Here is an 18,513-nt window from a genome sequence, read left to right as displayed (position 1 = left end):
AGCCCACTAGGTACCTCCAGTAAGCGCCACAGAGCTGCGTTGCATAGAGGTGTAAAAAGGGGCGTGGCCTCAGAACACCTGTCTGCAACGCAGCTCCCTGGCGCATACTGGAGATACCTGTTGGGCTAGTTGGCCCTCAGGGACACTCAGTATTGAAGGGGAATTAATTCCCCAACTTACAACTGGCCAGGGGGCGCGTTTGCAGAGTGCTGCAAGGCGGGGGTGTGGCCTCCAGCGCGATGCCGGTCTTTTATTTTTTTTATTTTTTTAAGAAGGAGGGCTGTGTGGTCCCCCTTCTTTTTCTAATTTACTGGCTCTGGGGACCCCATCCCCCAGGGCCTGCACTCTAATTTTTTTTGTTGAAAAAAATTAATTTGGCCCTCCCAAGGCCTTAATCGGCCCCGGGCTTTTTTTTAAAAATTCTGTAGGAGGGGGCTGTGTTGCCCCCCTCCTCAGGCCACTTATGGCCCCGGGGACCCCATCCCCCGGCGCCGGCCTTTGTTTTTTATTATTTAAAAAATATATATATTTATAGAGACACCTAGGACATGCTGGGCAATCCGTTTGTACCTATCACCATGACGATTTGCGTGATATTCATTAAAAGGCGACTATGCATAGAATGAATCCACATGGATTGTATTTACACCGCTAGTGAAGATCTGACGTGTCTGACGCCCTACCGTGCCTAATCCCGGCGCCCCCGCCGGTGGGTACTCTCCAAGTAGACACCCTTGTCGTTTATTTATACAAACATGGGTAGCTATTGACGGGCACATTTAATATACACGCACACCAAGCCATTCAAAGAGGATTCGACAAAAAGTCAAGCAAACTATGCAAGAAACCCCCCTCACGGTTAATAAAACACACATCCACCGCCGGTATTTTACTCTCTGGAAAGGAGACGAACCTCACTTGAGAGTCACAGTGTGCTCCTGGCTGAGCCCAATGCTGTGTTACACCCATCAGTGCCCGCCGATTGCCTCACACCTCTGTGTTGTATTCCACCAGCTAGTGCGTATGCTATGACACTCTCTAGCCCATGTGCACTGTAACACCACCCCGTGAATATGTCATGCCACACTTGCCTTTGCATGGGTTATATTGCCCTATCTAACGTGCCTTCCTCGATGCCTATGTTATAACGCACAGCGCTATGCCATACATATTACAATCTGGGATCCATATCTTTGTCACAGTTCATATGCAACGTTACACTCCCCAGCACATATTTTATATTACAACTTTAGAGACTAGTTAGGTTACACAACACTGCCCTGTGCATATTACACTCCAAGACGCATATCGCATAGCACGCGCTAGTGCCTGTGCTATCTCGCGCTCTCCAATGAATTTGTCATTGCACACAATGTATTGCATATTATATTTCACACCATGGTTCATCTTATATCACACTTTTTGGTGCATAGTTTATACCATATACTATATCTAGTTTTCATTTTCAATCGTGCTCTCAGGACTATGTTCTATATAGCACTGCATCCACCTACCCTTTTCACGGGCATTACATTTTGCGATGGGGTGGAGGGGGGTTAGCGAGTGTTTCTGCCAAGTGAGCCCGGAGTCACAGTCACAGACGTCCTCTTCTTCCTGAATAAAAGTGAGATTTTGCTGCATACTTGTTCATATTTCAAGTAGTTCGCACATACACACATTTTAAAAACAATAAAGTTCCTAATACCCATCTTCTCTGAACAGTTAGCTTGCTGCCCCATCCACCTCCTCCCTATCCTCTGTTGTCTGAATCCATGGACTAGCCTCCTCCCTCCTGCCATGCATAGTCTGATGTGCTGCCACTGCCCTCCATTTAGCATGATGTACCAGTCCACTCCTCCTGCCCTCCATTGCCCAATTCTATGGCCCATCATTGACCTCCTGCTTAGCCTCTGTGTGTAGCTTGCTGCCCCTATTCTCTTTCCCCCTGCCCTCCGATGTCTTTGTGCATGCCCCTGCTCCATCTTTTTTGCCCACCATGTTCCATGGACCTTCCACTCCTATCTACTCTGAGTGTTCTGTTGAGCTGCCACTCCCCTCCCACCTGCCTAGCATTCTCAGATAACTGTAACTTGTCCCTGCCACCTCCACCCTGCCTGTCCAGATGCCATGCCCCTATCTCTTTCCTCCTCTCCTCCATGGTCCATTTTACTGCCACACCCTTCTGCCCTCCCTGGTCTGTTGTGCTGCAACTGCTCCTCCTGCCTGCCCCGTGTGGTCTGTTGTGAGGCCCCTTCCCCTGAACTCTCTTGTCTGTGCCCAGGTCCTGACCCTCCCTTCTATCCTCCATGGTCCTTTGTGCATGCCCCTGCACCCTCCTTCTTGCCCATCATAGCCATTGTGCTGCCACTAACCCTCCCGCTTGCCATGCATAGTCTTCTGTGCTGCCATGGCCCCTCCCACCTTCCCTGTGTGGTCAGCTAGCTGCCCCTGACCCCCTCCCACCTTCCCTCCATGGTCTGTGTGTATGCCATCATAGTCTCATTGTTGCTCTCCATGGTGTGTCTTGTTTCTAGTGCCCATCCTGCCTGACCTCCATGATCATCTTGCTGCTCCTGCCCTGCCCCCTTGCCCCCAGCCCTCTGTTTCCATGTGCAGACCCCTATTCCCTCCCTCCTGGCTTGTCTGTTTCATTGTAATGCCCCTGATCCGTCCCTCCTGCCCTTTATGGTCTGTTATGCTGCAGCTTTCTCTCCTGTCTGTCCATTATGGTCAGCTAGCTACCATTGCCTTTTTCCCCTCTGTTCTCTGTTGTCCATGTGCATGGTCCTGTCCCCTCGCTATTGCTTTCTATGGATTGTTGTGCTGCACTTCCGACCCGCATGCGCTGTGTGGTGTATTGTGCTGCTGCAAACCCTGATGCCTGCCCTGTAGGGTCAGTTTGGTGCATCTCTCCATGTCCCTCCTGTCCTCTGTTATCCGAGTCCATGTCCCTACCCCAATTCCTCCTGCGCCTACCATGATCCAATTTACCATACTTGCGGACATTTTGAACTTGGTAAGAGGGAGATTTCGAAATAAAACTGGGGAATTGATTTTCCCCTTTGAGTTACATTGAAAAAGAGGAGATTGTAGACAGGAGACAGATCAATAAAGCCCATTTGAGCTTAAAAACATTGGACGTTTCCTGGCTGAAACGGGTCTGTTGGCTTGTATGGTTGTACTTCCACTGCCTCTTCCTTCTGCCCACAATGGTCTATTATATTGCCACAGCCTCTCTTGCCAGTCCTGTATTGTTGGTTTGTTGCCCCTGCCCCCATTTCCACTGCCCTCCATAGTCTGTTGTGCTGCCACTGCCCTTCCTGCCTGCCCAGTGTGGTCAAATTGTTGCCTCTGCACTCTCCTACCTGCCTTCAATTTTCAGAGTCCGTGCCCCTGGCCTCTGCCTCTCAACAGTATCCCAATGAACAACTAGATTGCTAACATTCTATATTTATGACAAAAGTGTGGAATGCCTGACGTCATCTTGATGTAATCAAAACTATAATACCTAGAGTATTTCCTTTAGAAAGTATATATATATATATATATATATATATATATATATATATATATATATATATATATATATATATATATTACCTACTGGCAGTCGCCAGTAGGTAGTTATAGTTAAGACCTATTTTCCATAGGAAATCCGCAACATTGTATTTGGAATAACGTTGGCGTCGATTGATGAATCTTGGTGAAATTTTCCAAACTTTTGGCCAGCTCCGGTCTGCTCCTATCCTGAAAATTTCACGGTGATTCGTTAAGCGGGGGCCGGGAAAATAGGTGGATCCCAAAACGCGTTTTCCCCATACATTTTCCCGTAGGACCTGTTGACGCAGCTACAGCCCAAAGCGCTGAACGGAATTACACCAAATTAGACAAAGAGGTAGTCCTCAGTTCAGACTCGTGCCTTTTGCTTAAATGGTGTAAATCCGTTCAGTAGTTCCTGAGAAAATAACATATATATCTGGGCGGAGCCTACCCACACATCTCATTGTGAGATCTGATTGGCTGTCAGCACTTCATCCAAGAAGTGTTGGCAGCCATCTTGGGACCAATATACATGATAGCACCTCATTAAAAAGCATTGCAGTTAATAGAAGGTTTTAAGACTTTAGTTACATTATAAATCATTTGTTGATGGTACCATACTCATTTTAGGAATTGTGGTGTGTTCTAAGGTGATTTTACCATGTGAAAAAGCCTTCTGCTGTGATATCATGAATCATTTTTGAGAGAAAACTATTTTCTCATGCTTTTCCCACAGAGGTTTGGAAGGTGATCTATAAGCTAACTGAGAGCATATTTTCTGTAAATTCACATTATCTTTCTCAGTCATGTGAGAATAAAGTCTGACATTCTCAGTAAAACATGTACATCCAACAAGGGCAGAGACTGTTAGTTGATTCCTTTGTGTTCTACTGCAGCTTCCCAGAGTGTTCTAAAGAACAACTAGAGAGCTAACAGTCCTACTTATAACAAACGTATGGCACACCTGAAGCCATCTTGGTTGGAATAAAGTGGTAATTCTTAAAACATTTAATTTAAACAGGAACAAAATGAGGGGGTTCATTTTGCCATAGAAAGTATGATTAGTGCTGCAGAAAGAAAAATTAGGGCACATTTTGAGTGACTTCTCAAATCCTCTTCTATTTCATTAAAAAATTCTGACATGCAGACTGAAACATGCACTTTCAATACCAGCAGCAGACTTCCCTGGTGAGCAGTAGCTTTACTACAGTGATCTAATGAGCAACTAGAGCGCTAACATTCTGAATTTATGGCAAATTTGTGACACATCTGAATGCCTTCTTGATGGAATCAAAGTAAAAAACTGAAAGTATTTCCTACTGAGGAGACTGTAGTAAATGAGGAAATTAGGAAACATCATAACAAATAAGTCTCCCAAAATGGCCACCAGAGACAAAAGAGCCCAAATGTAGCCCAAATATCACCCAGATGTAGCCCAAGTATAGCCCAATGACAGAATGTCCCAGAGTGTTCTAACGAACAACTAGAGCGCTAACAGTCTTACTTATGACAAACGTATGGCACACCTGAAGCCATCTTGAATGGAATAAAGTGGTAACACTTAAAACATTTAATTTACAAAGGAACACAATGAGGGGATTCATTTTGCCATAGAAATTATGATTAGTGCTGCAGAAAGAAACATTAGGGCACATTTTGACTTCTCAAATCCTCTTCTATGTCATAAAAAGATTCTGACATGCAGACTGAAACATGCACTTTGAATACCAGCAGCAGACTTCCCTGGTGAGCAGTAGCTTTACTACAGTGATCTAATGAGCAACTAGAGTGCTAACATTCAGAATTTATGGCAAATGTGTGACACATCTGAATGCCTTCTTGATGGAACCAAGTAAAAAACTGAAAGTATTTCCTACTGAGGAGACTGCAGTAAATGAGGAAATTAGGAAACTTCATAACAAAATAAATTTCCCAAGATGGCCACCAGAGACAAAAGAGCCCAAATGTAGCCCAAATATCACCCAGATGTAGCCCAATGACAGAATGTCCCAGAGTGTTCTAACGAACAACTAGAGCGCTAACAGTCTTACTTATGACAAAAGTATGGCACACCTGAAGCCATCTTGAATGGAATAAAGTGGTAACACTTAACACATTTAATTTACAAAGGTACAAAATGAGGGGGTTCCTTTTGCCATAGAAATTATGATTAGTTCGGCAGAAAGAAAAATTAGGGCACATTTTGACTTCTCAAATCCTCTTCTATTTCATAAACAAATTCTGACATGCAGACTGAAACATGCACTTTGAATACCAGCAGCAGACTTCCCTGGTGAGCAGTAGTTTTACTACAGTGATCTAATGAGCGACTAGAGTGCTAACATTCAGAATTTATGGCAAATGTGTGACACATCTGAATGCCTTCTTGATGGAACCAAAATAAAAAACTGAAAGCATTTCCTACCGAGGAGACTGCAGTAGATGAGGAAATTAGGAAACTTCATAACAAATAAATCTCCCAAGATGGCCACCAGAGACAAAAGAGCCCAGATGCAGCACAATTATCACCCAGATGTAGCCCACGTGTAGCCCAATGACAGAAGTGTGCAAAACACTTATTTTTTGTGTATTTGCAGTTTTATATAGTGCAGACTTGGCAGGTATTGGAGTGCTTTACATTAGCATTGGTTACATCACACAAGATCAAATTCATTTTGGTTGTAGACATGGGGAGATTAAGTGATTTGACCAGAATCACAGAATGTTGAGCTGAAGCAGAAACTCCAACCTGGTTCCCCAGTTGCAAAGTCTGCAGCTCTGGAAGTAACACCACATCCTCTCCCCTAGGTGCAACATTTAATCAAGTGGTCAACTGGATAAAAAAACATAAAGATTACAAATAATTTCAAAGTTCTTTGTCACTATTTGAAAACTCAGAAAATATGTCCTCATTTTAGTTTTTGAGAGCACTAACCATAATTTTGATGCAAATAAGACCCTCTCATATATGTAATTTCTAATGGAAATACTCTAGGTATTACAGTTTTGATTACATCAAGATGACGTCAGGTGTTCCACACTTTTGTAATAAATATAGAATGTTAGCAATCTAGTTGTTCATTGAGATACTGTTGAGAGGCAGAGGCCAGGGGCACGGACTCTGAAAATTGAAGGCAGGTAGGAGAGTGCAGAATCAACAATTTGACCACACTGGGCAGGCAGGAAGGGCAGTGGCAGCACAACAGACTATGGAGGGCAGTGGAAATGGGGGCAGGGGCAACAAACCAACAATACAGGACTGGCAAGAGAGGCTGTGGCAATAGAATAGTCCATTGTGGGCAGAAGGAAGAGGCAGTGGTAGTACAACCATACATGCCAACAGACCCGTTTCAGCCAGGAAACATCCAATGTTTTTAAGCTCAAATGGGCTTTATTTGATCTGTCTCCTGTCTACAATCTCCTCTTTTTCAATGTAACTCAAAGGGGAAAACAATACCCCAGTTTTTTTTCAAAATCTCCCTCTTACCAAGTTCAAAATATTCGCAAGTATGGTACATTGGATCATGGTAGGCAGGAGGAATTGGGGTAGGGACATGGACTAGGATAACAGAGGACAGGAGGGACATGGAGAGGTGCACCAAACTGACCCTACAGGGCAGGCATCAGGGTTTGCAGCAGCACAATACACCACACAGCGCATGCGGGATGGAGTGCAGCACAACAATCCATAGAAAGCAATAGGGAGGGGACAGAACCATGAACATGGACAACAGAGGGGAAAGAGGCAGGAGGGACGGATCAGGGGCATTACAATGGAACAGACAAGCAAGGAGGGAGGGAATAGGGGTCTGCACATGGAAACAGAGGGCTGGGGGCAAGGGGGCAGGGCAGGAGCAGCAAGATGACCATGGAGGTCAGGCAGGATGGGCACTAGAGACAAAACACACCATGGAGAGCAACAATGAGACTATGATGGCATACACACAGACCATGGAGGGAAGGTGGGAGGGGGTCAGGGGCAGCTAGCTGACCACACGGGGAAAGTGGGAGGGGCCATGGCAGCACAGAAGACCATGCATGGCAAGCAGGAGGGTTACTGGCAGAAGGAGGGTGCAGGGGCATGCACAAAGGACCATGGAGGATAGAAGGGAGGGTCAGGACCTGGGCACAGACAAGAGAGTTCAGGGGAGGGCAGAAGGGTGTGGCAGTAAAATATACCATGGAGGACAGGAGGAAGGGGATAGGGGCATGGCATGTGGGCAGGCAGGGTGGAGGTGGCAGGGACAGGTTACAGTCATCTGACAATGCTAGGCAGGTTGGAGGGGAGTGGCAGCTCAACAGAACACTCAGAGTAGATAGGAGTGGCAGGTCCATGGAACATGGTGGGCAAAAAGGATGGAGCAGGGTCATGCACAAAGACATCGGAGGGCAGGGGGAAGGAGAATAGGGGCAGCAAGCTAAGCACAGAGGCTAAGCAGGAGGTCAATGATGGGCCATAGAATTGGGCAATTGAGGGCAGGAGGAGTGGACTGGTACATCATGCTAAATGGAGGGCAGTGGCAGCACATCAGACCATGCATGGCAGGAGGGAGGAGGTGGATGGGGCAGCAAGCTACCTGTTCAGAGAAGGTGGGTATTAAGGAACTTTATTGTTTTTAAAATGTGTGTCTGTGCAAACTACTTAAAATATGAACAAGTATCCAGCATAATCTCACTTTTATTCAGGAAGAAGAGGACGTTTGTGACTGTGACTCCGGGCTCACTTGGCAGAAACACCCCCTGACCCTCCACCCCCCATCGCAAAATGTAATGCCCGTGAAAAGGGTAGGTGGACGCAGTGTTATATAGAACATAGTTCTGAGAGCATGATTGAAAATGAAAACTAGATATAGTATATGGTATAAAATATGCACCAAAAAGTGTGATATAAGATGAACCGGGGCGTGAAATATAATATGCAATACATTGTGCGCAATGACAGATTCATTGGAGAGCGCGAGATAGCACAGGCACTAGCGCGTGCTATGCGATATGCGCCTTGGAGTGTAATATGCACAGGGCAGTGTTGTGTAACCTAACTAGTCTCTAAAGTTGTAATATAAAATATGTGCTGGGGAGTGTAACGTTGCATATGCACTGTGACAAAGATATGGATCCCAGATTGTAATATGTATGGCATAGCGCTGTGCGTTATAACATAGGCATCGAGGAAGGCACGTTAGATGGGGCAATATAACCGTGTGAAGGCAAGTGTGGCATGACATATTCATAGGTGGTGTTACAGTGCACAATGGCTAGAGAGTGTCATAGCATATGCACTAGCTGGTGGAATACAACACAGAGGTGTGAGGCACTCGGCGGACACTGGTGGGTGTAACACAGCATTGGGCTCAGCCAGGAGCACGCTGTGACTCTCAAGTGAGGTACGTCTCCTTTCCAGAGAGTAAAATAAAAAGTATTACACATCCGGCGGTGGATGTGTGTTTTATTAACCATGAGGGGGGTTTCTTTCATAGTTTGGTCGAATTTTTGTCGAATCCCCTTTGAATGGCTTGGTGTGCGTGTATAATAAATGTGCCCGTCAATAGCTACCCATGTTTGTATAAATAAACGACAAGGGTGTCTACTTGGAGAGTACCCACCGGTGGGGGTGCCGGGATTAGGCACGGTAGGGCGTCAGACACGTCAGAGCTTTACTAGCGGTGTAAATACATTCCATGTGGATTCATTCTATGCATAGTCGCCTTTCTAATGAATATCACGCAAATCGTCATGGTGATAGGTACATACGGTTTGTCCAGCATGTCCTAGGTGTTTCTATAAATATATATATTTTTTAAAATAATAAAAAACAAAGGCCGGCCCCGAGGGATGGGGTCCCCGGGGCCATAAATGCCCTGAGGAGGGGGGCAATGCAGCCCCCTCCTAAAGATTTTTTTTTTAAAAAAGGCCACGGGGTTGGGGTCCCCGGGGCCGATTAAGGCCTTGGGAGGGCCAAATTTATTTTTTTAAACAAAAAAAATTAGGGTGCAGGCCCAGGGGGATGGGGTCCCCAGGGCCAGTAAATTAGAAAAAGAAGGGGGGCCACACAGCCCTCCTTCTTAAAAAAATAAAATAAATAAAAGACCAGCATCCCCGGCATTCCCCTGTGATTAGCATGACCTCCTCTGTAAGCCCCTAGTATATAATAGGGCAGGGGATTAAAACTACCTCTTAAAACGCGCCACAGGGCGTGTTTGCACACAACACCTCAGGCCCCGTCCACTCCCTTCCCCACTGGGTAAACATGCCCTGTGGCTGTTTTAAGTTGGGAGATTAACTCCCCTTGAATCCTGAGGGTCCCTAGGGTCCAACTAGACCACTAGGTACCTCCAGTAAGCACCACAGAGCTGCCTTGCAGAGAGATGTAAAAAGGGGCACGGCCTAGACCACCTCTCTGCAACTCCGCGCAGTGGCGCTTACTGAAAGCACCTGGTGGGCTAGGCTAGTTGGCCCCCAGGGTCCCTCAGGATTGAAGGGGAATTATTTCCCCAACTTAAAACGCGCCACAGGGCTTGTTTGCACATGTTAACTCAGGCCCCGTCCCCTCCCTTCACCACTGTGTAAACACGCCCTCTGGCCGTTTTTAGTTGGGAGATTAAGTTCATCTGAATCCTGAGGGTCCCTAGGGTCCAACTAGCCCACTAGGTACCTCCAGTAAGCGCCACAGAGCAGAGAGGTGTAAAAAGTGGCACGGCCTGGACCACCTCTCTGCAACGCAGCTCAGTGGCGCTTACTGGAAGCACCTGGTGGGCTAGTTAGCCCCCAGGGGCCCTCAGGATTGAAGGGGAATTATTTCCCCAACTTAAAACGCGCCATAGGGCGTATTTGCACACGTCTTCTCAGGCCAGGGCCAGACTGGCCGTAGGGGGCACCGGGCAATCCCCCGGTGCGCCGCACAGGTGGGGGCCGGTTTTGGGCCCCCGGCGGTCGTTTTTGTTACAGGACTGAATTGGCCCTGTAACAAAATCGGCCAAAAACCGGCCCTCGCAAAGAGCTCGACGGCACCCCCAAGCCCCGGGGGGCCGGCCGAGCACTTTGCCAGGGTTGGTTTTGGTTCCCAGTCCAGCCCTGCCTCAGGCCCCATCTCCTCCCTTCCCCACTGTGTAAACACGCCCTGTGGCCGTTTTTTAAGTTGGAAGATTAAGTCCCCTTGAATCCTGAGGGTCCCTAGGGGCTAAATAGCCCACTAGGTACGTCCAGTAAGCGCCATTGCAGAGAGGTGTAAAAAGGGGCACGGCCTGCACCACCTCTCTGTAACGCAGAGCAGTGGCGCTTACTGGAAGCACCTGGTGGGCTAGTTGGCCCCCAGGGTCCCTCAGGATTGAAAAGGAATTATTTCCCCAACCTAAAACGCGCCATAGGGCGTATTTGCACACGTCACCTCAGGCCAGGGTCAGACTGGCCGTAGGGGGCACCGGGCAATCCCCCGGTGCACCGCACAGGTGGGGGCCGGTTTTGGGCCCCCGGAAGCCGTTTTTGTTACAGGACTGAATTGGCCCTGTAACAAAATCGGCCGAAAACCGGCCCTCGCAAAGAGCTCGGCGGCACCCCCAAGCCCCGGGGGGCACGTTTGCAGAGTGCTGGAAGGAGGGGGCGTGGCCTCCGGCGTGATGCCGGTCTTTTATTTATTTTATTTTTTTGAGAAGGAGGGCTGTGTGGCCCCCCTTCTTTTTCTAATTTATTGGCCCTGGGGACCCCAGGGCCTGCACCCTAATTTCTTTTGTTGAAAAAAATAAATGTGGCCCTCCCAAGGCCTTAATCGGCCCCGGGGACCCCAAACCCCGGGTCATGGCCTTTTTAAAAGAAAATTCTTTAGGAGGGGGCTGCGCTGCCCCTCCTCCTCAGGCCACTTATGGCCCCGGGGACCCCATCCACCGGGGCCGGCCTTTGTTTTTTGTTTTTAAAAAAATAATAATTTATAGAAACACCTAGGACATGCTGGACAATCCGTATGCACCTATCACCATGACGATTTGCGTGAAATTCATTAAAAGGCGACTATGCATTCAATGAATCCACATGGAATGTATTTACACCACTAGTGAAGCTCTGACGTGTCTGACGCCCTACCGTGCCTAATCCCGGCACCCCCGCCGGTGGGTACTCTCCAAGAAGACACCCTTGTTGTTTATTTATACAAACATGGGTAGCTATTGACGGGCACATTTAATACACACGCACACCAAGCCATTCAAAGGGGATTCGACGAAAATTCGACCAAACTATGCAAGAAACCCCCCTCACGGTTAATAAAACACACATCCATCGCCTGGAAAGGAGATGAACCTCACTTGAGAGTCACAGCGTGCTCCTGGCTGAGCCCAATGCTGTGTTACACCCACCAGTGCCCGCCGAGTGCCACACACCTCTGTGTTGTATTCCACCAGCTAGTGCATATGCTATGACACTCTCTAGCCCATGTGCACTGTAACACCACCCCGTGAATATGTCATGCCACACTTGCCTTCGCACGGGTTATATTGCCCCATCTACCGTGCCTTCCTCGATGCCTATGTTATAACGCACAGCGCTATGCCATAAATATTACAATCTGGGATCCATATCTTTGTCACAGTGCATATGCAACGTCACACTCCCCAGCAATATTTTATATTACAACTTTACAGACTAGTTACATTACACAACACTGCCCTGTGCATATTACTCTCCAAGGCGCATATCGCATTGCATACGCTAGTGCCTGTGCTATCTTGCGCTCTCCAATTAATCTGTCATTGCTCACAATGTATTGCATATTATATTTCACACCCGGTTCATCTTATATTACAATTTTTGGTGCATAGTTTATACCATATACTATATCTAGTTTTCATTTTCAATTGTGCTCTCAGGACTATGTTCTATATAACACTGCGTCCACCTACCCTTTTCACGGGCATTACATTTTGCGATGGGGGGTGGAGGGTCAGGGGGTGTTTCTGCCAAGTGAGCCCGGAGTCACAGTCACAAACGTCCTCTTCTTCCTGAATAAAAGTGAGATTATGCTGCATACTTGTTCATATTTTAAGTAGTTCGCACAGACACACATTTTAAAAACAATAAAGTTCCTAATACCCACCTTCTCTGAACAGTTAGCATGCTGCCCCATCCACCTCTTCCCTATCCTCTGTTCTCTGAATCCATGGACTAGCCTCCTCCCTCCTGCCATGCATGGTCTGATGTGCTGCCACTACCCTCCATTTAACATGATGTACCAGTCCAATCCTCCTGACCTCCATTGCCCAATTCTATGGCCCATCATTGACCTCCTGCTTAGCCTCTGTGCTTAGCTTGCTGCCCCTATTCTCCTTCCCCCTGCCCTCCGATGTCTTTGTGCATGCCCCTGCTCCATCCTTTTTGCCCACCATGTTCCATGGACCTGCCACTCCTATCTAGTCTGAGTGTTCTGTTGAGCTGCCCCTCCCCTCCCACCTGCCTAGCATTGTCAGATGACTGTAACCTGTCCCTGGCACATCCACCCTGCCTGTCCACATGCCATGCCCCTATCCCCTTCCTCCTGTCCTCCATGGTCCATTTTACTGCCACACCCTTCTGCACCTCCTGGTCGGTTGTGCTGCAACTGCTCCTCCGTCCTGCCCCGCGCGGTCGTTTGTGAGGCCCCTTCCTCTGAACTCTCTTGTCTGTGCCTAGGTCCTGACCCTCCCTTCTATCCTCCATGTTTCTTTGTGCATGCCCCTGCACCCTCCTTCTTGCCCAACATAGCCATTGTGCTGCCACCAACCCTCCCGCTTGCCATGCATGGTCTTCTGTGCTGCCATGGCCCCTCCCACCTTCCCTGTGTTGTCAGCTAGCTACCCCTGATCCCCTCCCACCTTCCCTCCATGGTCTATGTGTATGCCATCATAGTCTCATTGTTGCTCTCCATGGTGTGTCTTGTTTCTAGTGCCCATCCTGCCTGACCTCCATGGTCATCCTGCTGCTCCTGCCCTGCCCCCTTGCCCCCAGCCCTCTGTTTCCATGTGCAGACCCCTATTCCCTCCCTCCTGGCTTGTCTGTTCCATTGTATTGCCGCTGATCCGTCCCTCCTGCCCTTTATGGTCTGTTATGCTGCAGCTTTCTCTCCTGTCTGTCCATTATGGTCGGCTAGCTACCATTGCGTCTTTCCCCTCTGTTCTCTGTTGTCCATGTTCATGGTCCTGTCCCCTTCCTATTACTTTCTATGGATTGTTGTGCTGCACTCCCATCCCGCATGCCCTGTGTGGTGTATTGTGCTGCTGCAAACCCTGATGCCTGCCCTGTAGGGTCAGTTTGGTGCACCTCTCCATGTCCCTCCTGTCCTCTGTTATCCGAGTCCATGTCCCTACCCCAATTCCTCCTGCCTACCATGATCTAATGTACCATACTTGCGAACATTTTGAACTTGGTAAGAGGGAGATTTAGAAAAAAAACTGGGTATTGATTTTCCCCTTTGAGTTACATTGAAAAAGAGGAGTTTGTAGACAGGAGACAGATCAAATAAAGTCCATTTGAGGTTAAAAACATTGGACTTTTCCTGCTGAAACAGGTCTGTTGGCATGTATGGTTGTACTACCACTGCCTCTTGCTTCTGCCCACAATGGTCTATTATATTGCCACAGCCTCTCTTGCCAGTCCTGTATTGTTGGTTTGTTGCCCCTGCTTCCTTTCCACTGCCCTCCATAGTCTGTTGTGCTGCCACTGCCCTTCCTGCCTGCCCAGTGTGGTCAAATTGTTGCCTCTGCACTTTCCTACCTGCCTTCAATTTTCAGAGTCCGTGCCCCTGGCCTCTGCCTCTCAACAGTATCCCAATGAACAACTAGATTGCTAACATTCTATATTTATTACAAAAGTGTGGAACACCTGACGTCATCTTGATGTAATAAAACTGTAATACCTAGAGCATTTCCTTTAGAAATTACATATCTGAGAGGGTCTTATTTGCATCAAAATTATGGTTAGTGCTCTAAAAAACTAAAATGAGGACATATTTTCTGAGTTTTCAAATAGTGACAAAGAACTTTTAAATTATTTGTAATCTTTATGTTTTTTTATCCAGTTGACCACTTGATTAAATGTTGCACCTAGGGGAGAGGATGTGGTGTTACTTCCAGAGCTGCAGACTTTGCAACTGCGGAACCAGGTTGGAGTTTCTGCTTCAGCTCAACATTCTATGATTCTGGTGAAATCACTTAATCTCCCCATGTCTACAACCAAAATGAATTTGATCTTGTGTGATGTAACCAATGCTCATGTAAAGCTCTCCAATACATGACAAGTCTGCACTATATAAAACTGCAAATACACAAAAAATAAGTGTTTTGCACACTTCTGTCATTGGGCTACATGTGGGCTACATCTGGGTGATATTTGTGCTGCATTTGGGCTCTTTTGTCTCTGGTGGCCATCTTGGGAGATTTATTTGTTATGAAGTTTCCTAATTTCCTCTTTTACTGCATTCTCCTCAGTAGGAAATGCTTTCAGTGTTTTACTTTAATTCCATCAAGAAGGTATTCAGATATGTCACACATTTGCCATAAATTCTGAATGTTAGCACTCTGGTTGCTCATTAGATCACTGTAGTAAAGCTACTGCTCACCACGGAAGTCTGCTGCTGGTATTAAAAGTGCATGTTTCAGTCTGCATATCAGAATTTTTTAATGAAATAGAAGAGGATTTGAGAAATCACTCAAAATGTGCCCTAATTTTTCTTTCTTCAGCACTAATCATAATTTCTATGGCAAAATGAACCCCCTCATTGTGCTCCTTTTTAAATTAAATGTTTTAAGGGTTACCAGTTTATTCCAATCAAGATGGCTTCAGGTGTGCCATACTTTTGTCATAAGTAAGACAGTAAGCGCTCTAGTTGTTCTTAAGAACACTCTGGGACATTCTGTCATTGGGCTATACTTGGGCTACATCTGGGTGATATTTGGGCTACATTTGGGCTCTTTTGTCTCTGGTGGCCATCTTGGGAGATTTATTTGTTATTAAGTTTCCTAATTTCCTCATTTACTGAAGTCTCCTCAGTAGGAAATACTTTCAGTTTTTTATTTTGGTTCCATCAAGAAGGCATTCAGATGTGTCACACATTTGCCATAAATTCTGAATGTTAGCACTCTAGTTGCTCATTAGATCACTGTAGTAAAGCTACTGCTCATCAGGGAAGTCTGCTGCTGGTATTCAAAGTGCATGTTTCAATCTGCATGTCAGAATTTTATTTACGAAATAGAAGAGGATTTGAGAAGTCAAAATGTGCCCTAATTTTTCTTTCTGCAGCACTAATCATAACTTCTATGGCAAAATGAACCCCCTCATTTTGTTCCTTTGTAAATTAAATGTTTTAAGTGTTATCACTTTATTCCAATCAAGATGGCTTCAGGTGTCCCAAACTTTTGTCATAAGTAAGACTGCTGGCGCTCTAGTTGTTCGTTAGAACACTCAGGGACATTCTGTCATTGGATAATACTTGGGCTACATCTGGGTGATATTTGGGCTATATTTGGGCTCTTTTGTCTCTGGTGGCCATTTTGGGAGACTTATTTGTTATGAAGTTTCCTAATTTCCTCATTTACTACAGTCTCCTCAGTAGGAAATACTTTCAGTTTTTTACTTTAATTCCATCAAGAAGGCATTCAGATGTGTCACACATTTGCCATAAATTCAGAATGTTAGCACTCTAGTTGCTTATTAGATCACTGTAGTAAAGCTACTGCTCACCAGGGACGTCTGCTGCTGGTATTGAAAGTGCATGTTTCAATCTGCATGGTAGAATTTTTTAATGAAATAGAAGAGGATTTGAGAAGTCACTCAAAATGTGCCCTAATTTTTCTTTCTGCAGCACTAATCATACTTTCTATGGCAAAATCAACCCCCTCATTTTGTTCCTTTTTAAATTAAATGTTTTAAGAGTTACCACTTTATTCCAATCAAGATGGCTTCAGGTGTGTAATACGTTTGTCATAAGTAGGACTATTAGCGCTCTAGTTGTTCTTTAGAACACTCTGGGAAGCTGCAGTAGAACACAAAGGAATCAACTGACAGTCTCTGCCCTTGTTAGATGTACATGTTTTACTGAGAATGTCAGACTTCATTCTCACATGACTGAGAAAGATAATGTGAATTTACAGAAAATATGCTCTCAGTTTAGCTTATAGATCACCTTCCAAACCTCTGTGGGAAAAGCATGAGAAAATAGTTTTCTCTCAAACATGATTCTTGATATCACTGCAGAAGGCATTTTCACATGGTTAAATCACCTTAGAACACACTACAATTCCTAAAATGAGTATGGTGCCATCAACAAATGATTTATAATGTAACTAAAGTCTTAAAACCTTCTATTAACTGCAATGCTTTTTAATGAGGTGCTATCATGTATATTGGTCCCAAGATGGCTGCCAACACTTCTTGGATGAAGTACTGACAGCCGCGATGAGATGTGTGGTTAGGCTCCGCCCAGATATATCTATCTTTTTAACTCTAATTTTCTCAGGAACTACTGAATGGATTTACTTCATTTAAGCAAAAGGCATGAGTCTGAACTGAGGACTACCTCTTTGCCAAATTTGGTGTAATTCCGTTCAGCAGTTTGGGCTGTAGCTGCGTCAACAGATCCTATGGGAAAATGCATGGGGAAAACCAGTTTTGGGACCCCCCTTTTTTCTCGGCCCCCGCTTGATGAAATTTTCAGGATAGGAGCGGACCGGAGCTGGCCAAAAGTTTGGAAAATTTCGCGAAGATTCGTCAATTCGCGCCAACGTTATTCCAAATAGATTGTTGCGGATTTCCTATGGAAAATAGGTCCTAACTATGACTATATATATATATATATATATATATATATATATATATATATATATATATATATATATGTGTGTGTACGCTGTGCTGTAACGAGAAGCAAGTAAAACGAAGAGGCTGCCTCTTTGTCCACTGATGAAAACGTAACCCAGATTTCAAGTACCTAGCCCGATGAATTCATGTCAGCTGACATCATAGATGCTGGACAGAGAAATGAACTGAGGTTTGAAAATAACAATGAAAATAAATTTGTGAAAGCACACAAGAGCAGATCACCAAATGCAGTGATCAATGAACATTCAAGATTACAGGTTGTGCTGTGCACAAGTGCCTTGTTTGCAGTGGTGAGTAGGAAAGCATTCTTTGAGCTTGTGGACTTCAGAGCCCATTATTCAAAGCGGCAGGAGCCGCTGACATGACCTCAGCGCGCCCGGAGGTGCTTTAAAACACCGCCGCGGCCTCCTGCAGCGCGGGACCTGTTTCAAAGGCCTTTTTTGCAGTGGTGAGGAGGAAATAATTCTTTGAGCTTGTGGACTTCAGAGCCAATTATTCAAAGTGACAGGAGCTGCTGATATCACCCCAGTGCGCCCGGAGGCACTTTAAAACACAGGCGCGGGCTCCCGCAGCGGGGGATGCGGGCGGGCGTGCCCGGGCGAAGCCTGGGCCAAGGGTGGGCCCGTCTGCACCCATCCAAGCATGGACGAGGCTGGGCCTATCCTCTTGGTTTTTACACCTGGGACCTTGGGATTCTGCTTGACAGATACCACGGTGGTTACATCTCATCTGGGAGCTCTAACCATCTCAGTGAGACCTGCAGCGTCCGAGGTGGTAGGATGGACTTTGTTGCTGGCCGGTCCTAGTTGCTGGATATACTGATCATCCAAATATTGTACGTTGATGAACTTGAGCCTAGAGTAATTGCGCTGTGTCTTGTGCACTTAACTTTCTATGTCTGCCGGCTCACTTTTTGGACATCTATTTTTGGGACTGTAGTCTTCTTTGTTTTCGTCTCTCACTTTGTGGAGCCATGGTTAGACGTAAGACAGCATTAGCCTCTGCAAGGGTAAAGACTGGTACTTCCGCTTCAGTATCAACCATGGATTCTTTTTTACAGTGGGATGCGGCGGTGTTAGATAAAGAAATTGAGCTGGTTAACTGACGTCTTTCTAGGTCACCAACCATCATCTCTTG

Source organism: Triturus cristatus, chromosome 6 (assembly GCF_964204655.1).
Source record: "Triturus cristatus chromosome 6, aTriCri1.1, whole genome shotgun sequence".
In the NCBI taxonomy this organism is placed as follows: Eukaryota; Metazoa; Chordata; class Amphibia; order Caudata; family Salamandridae; genus Triturus; species Triturus cristatus.
Note: the sequence above shows the minus strand (reverse complement) of the source record.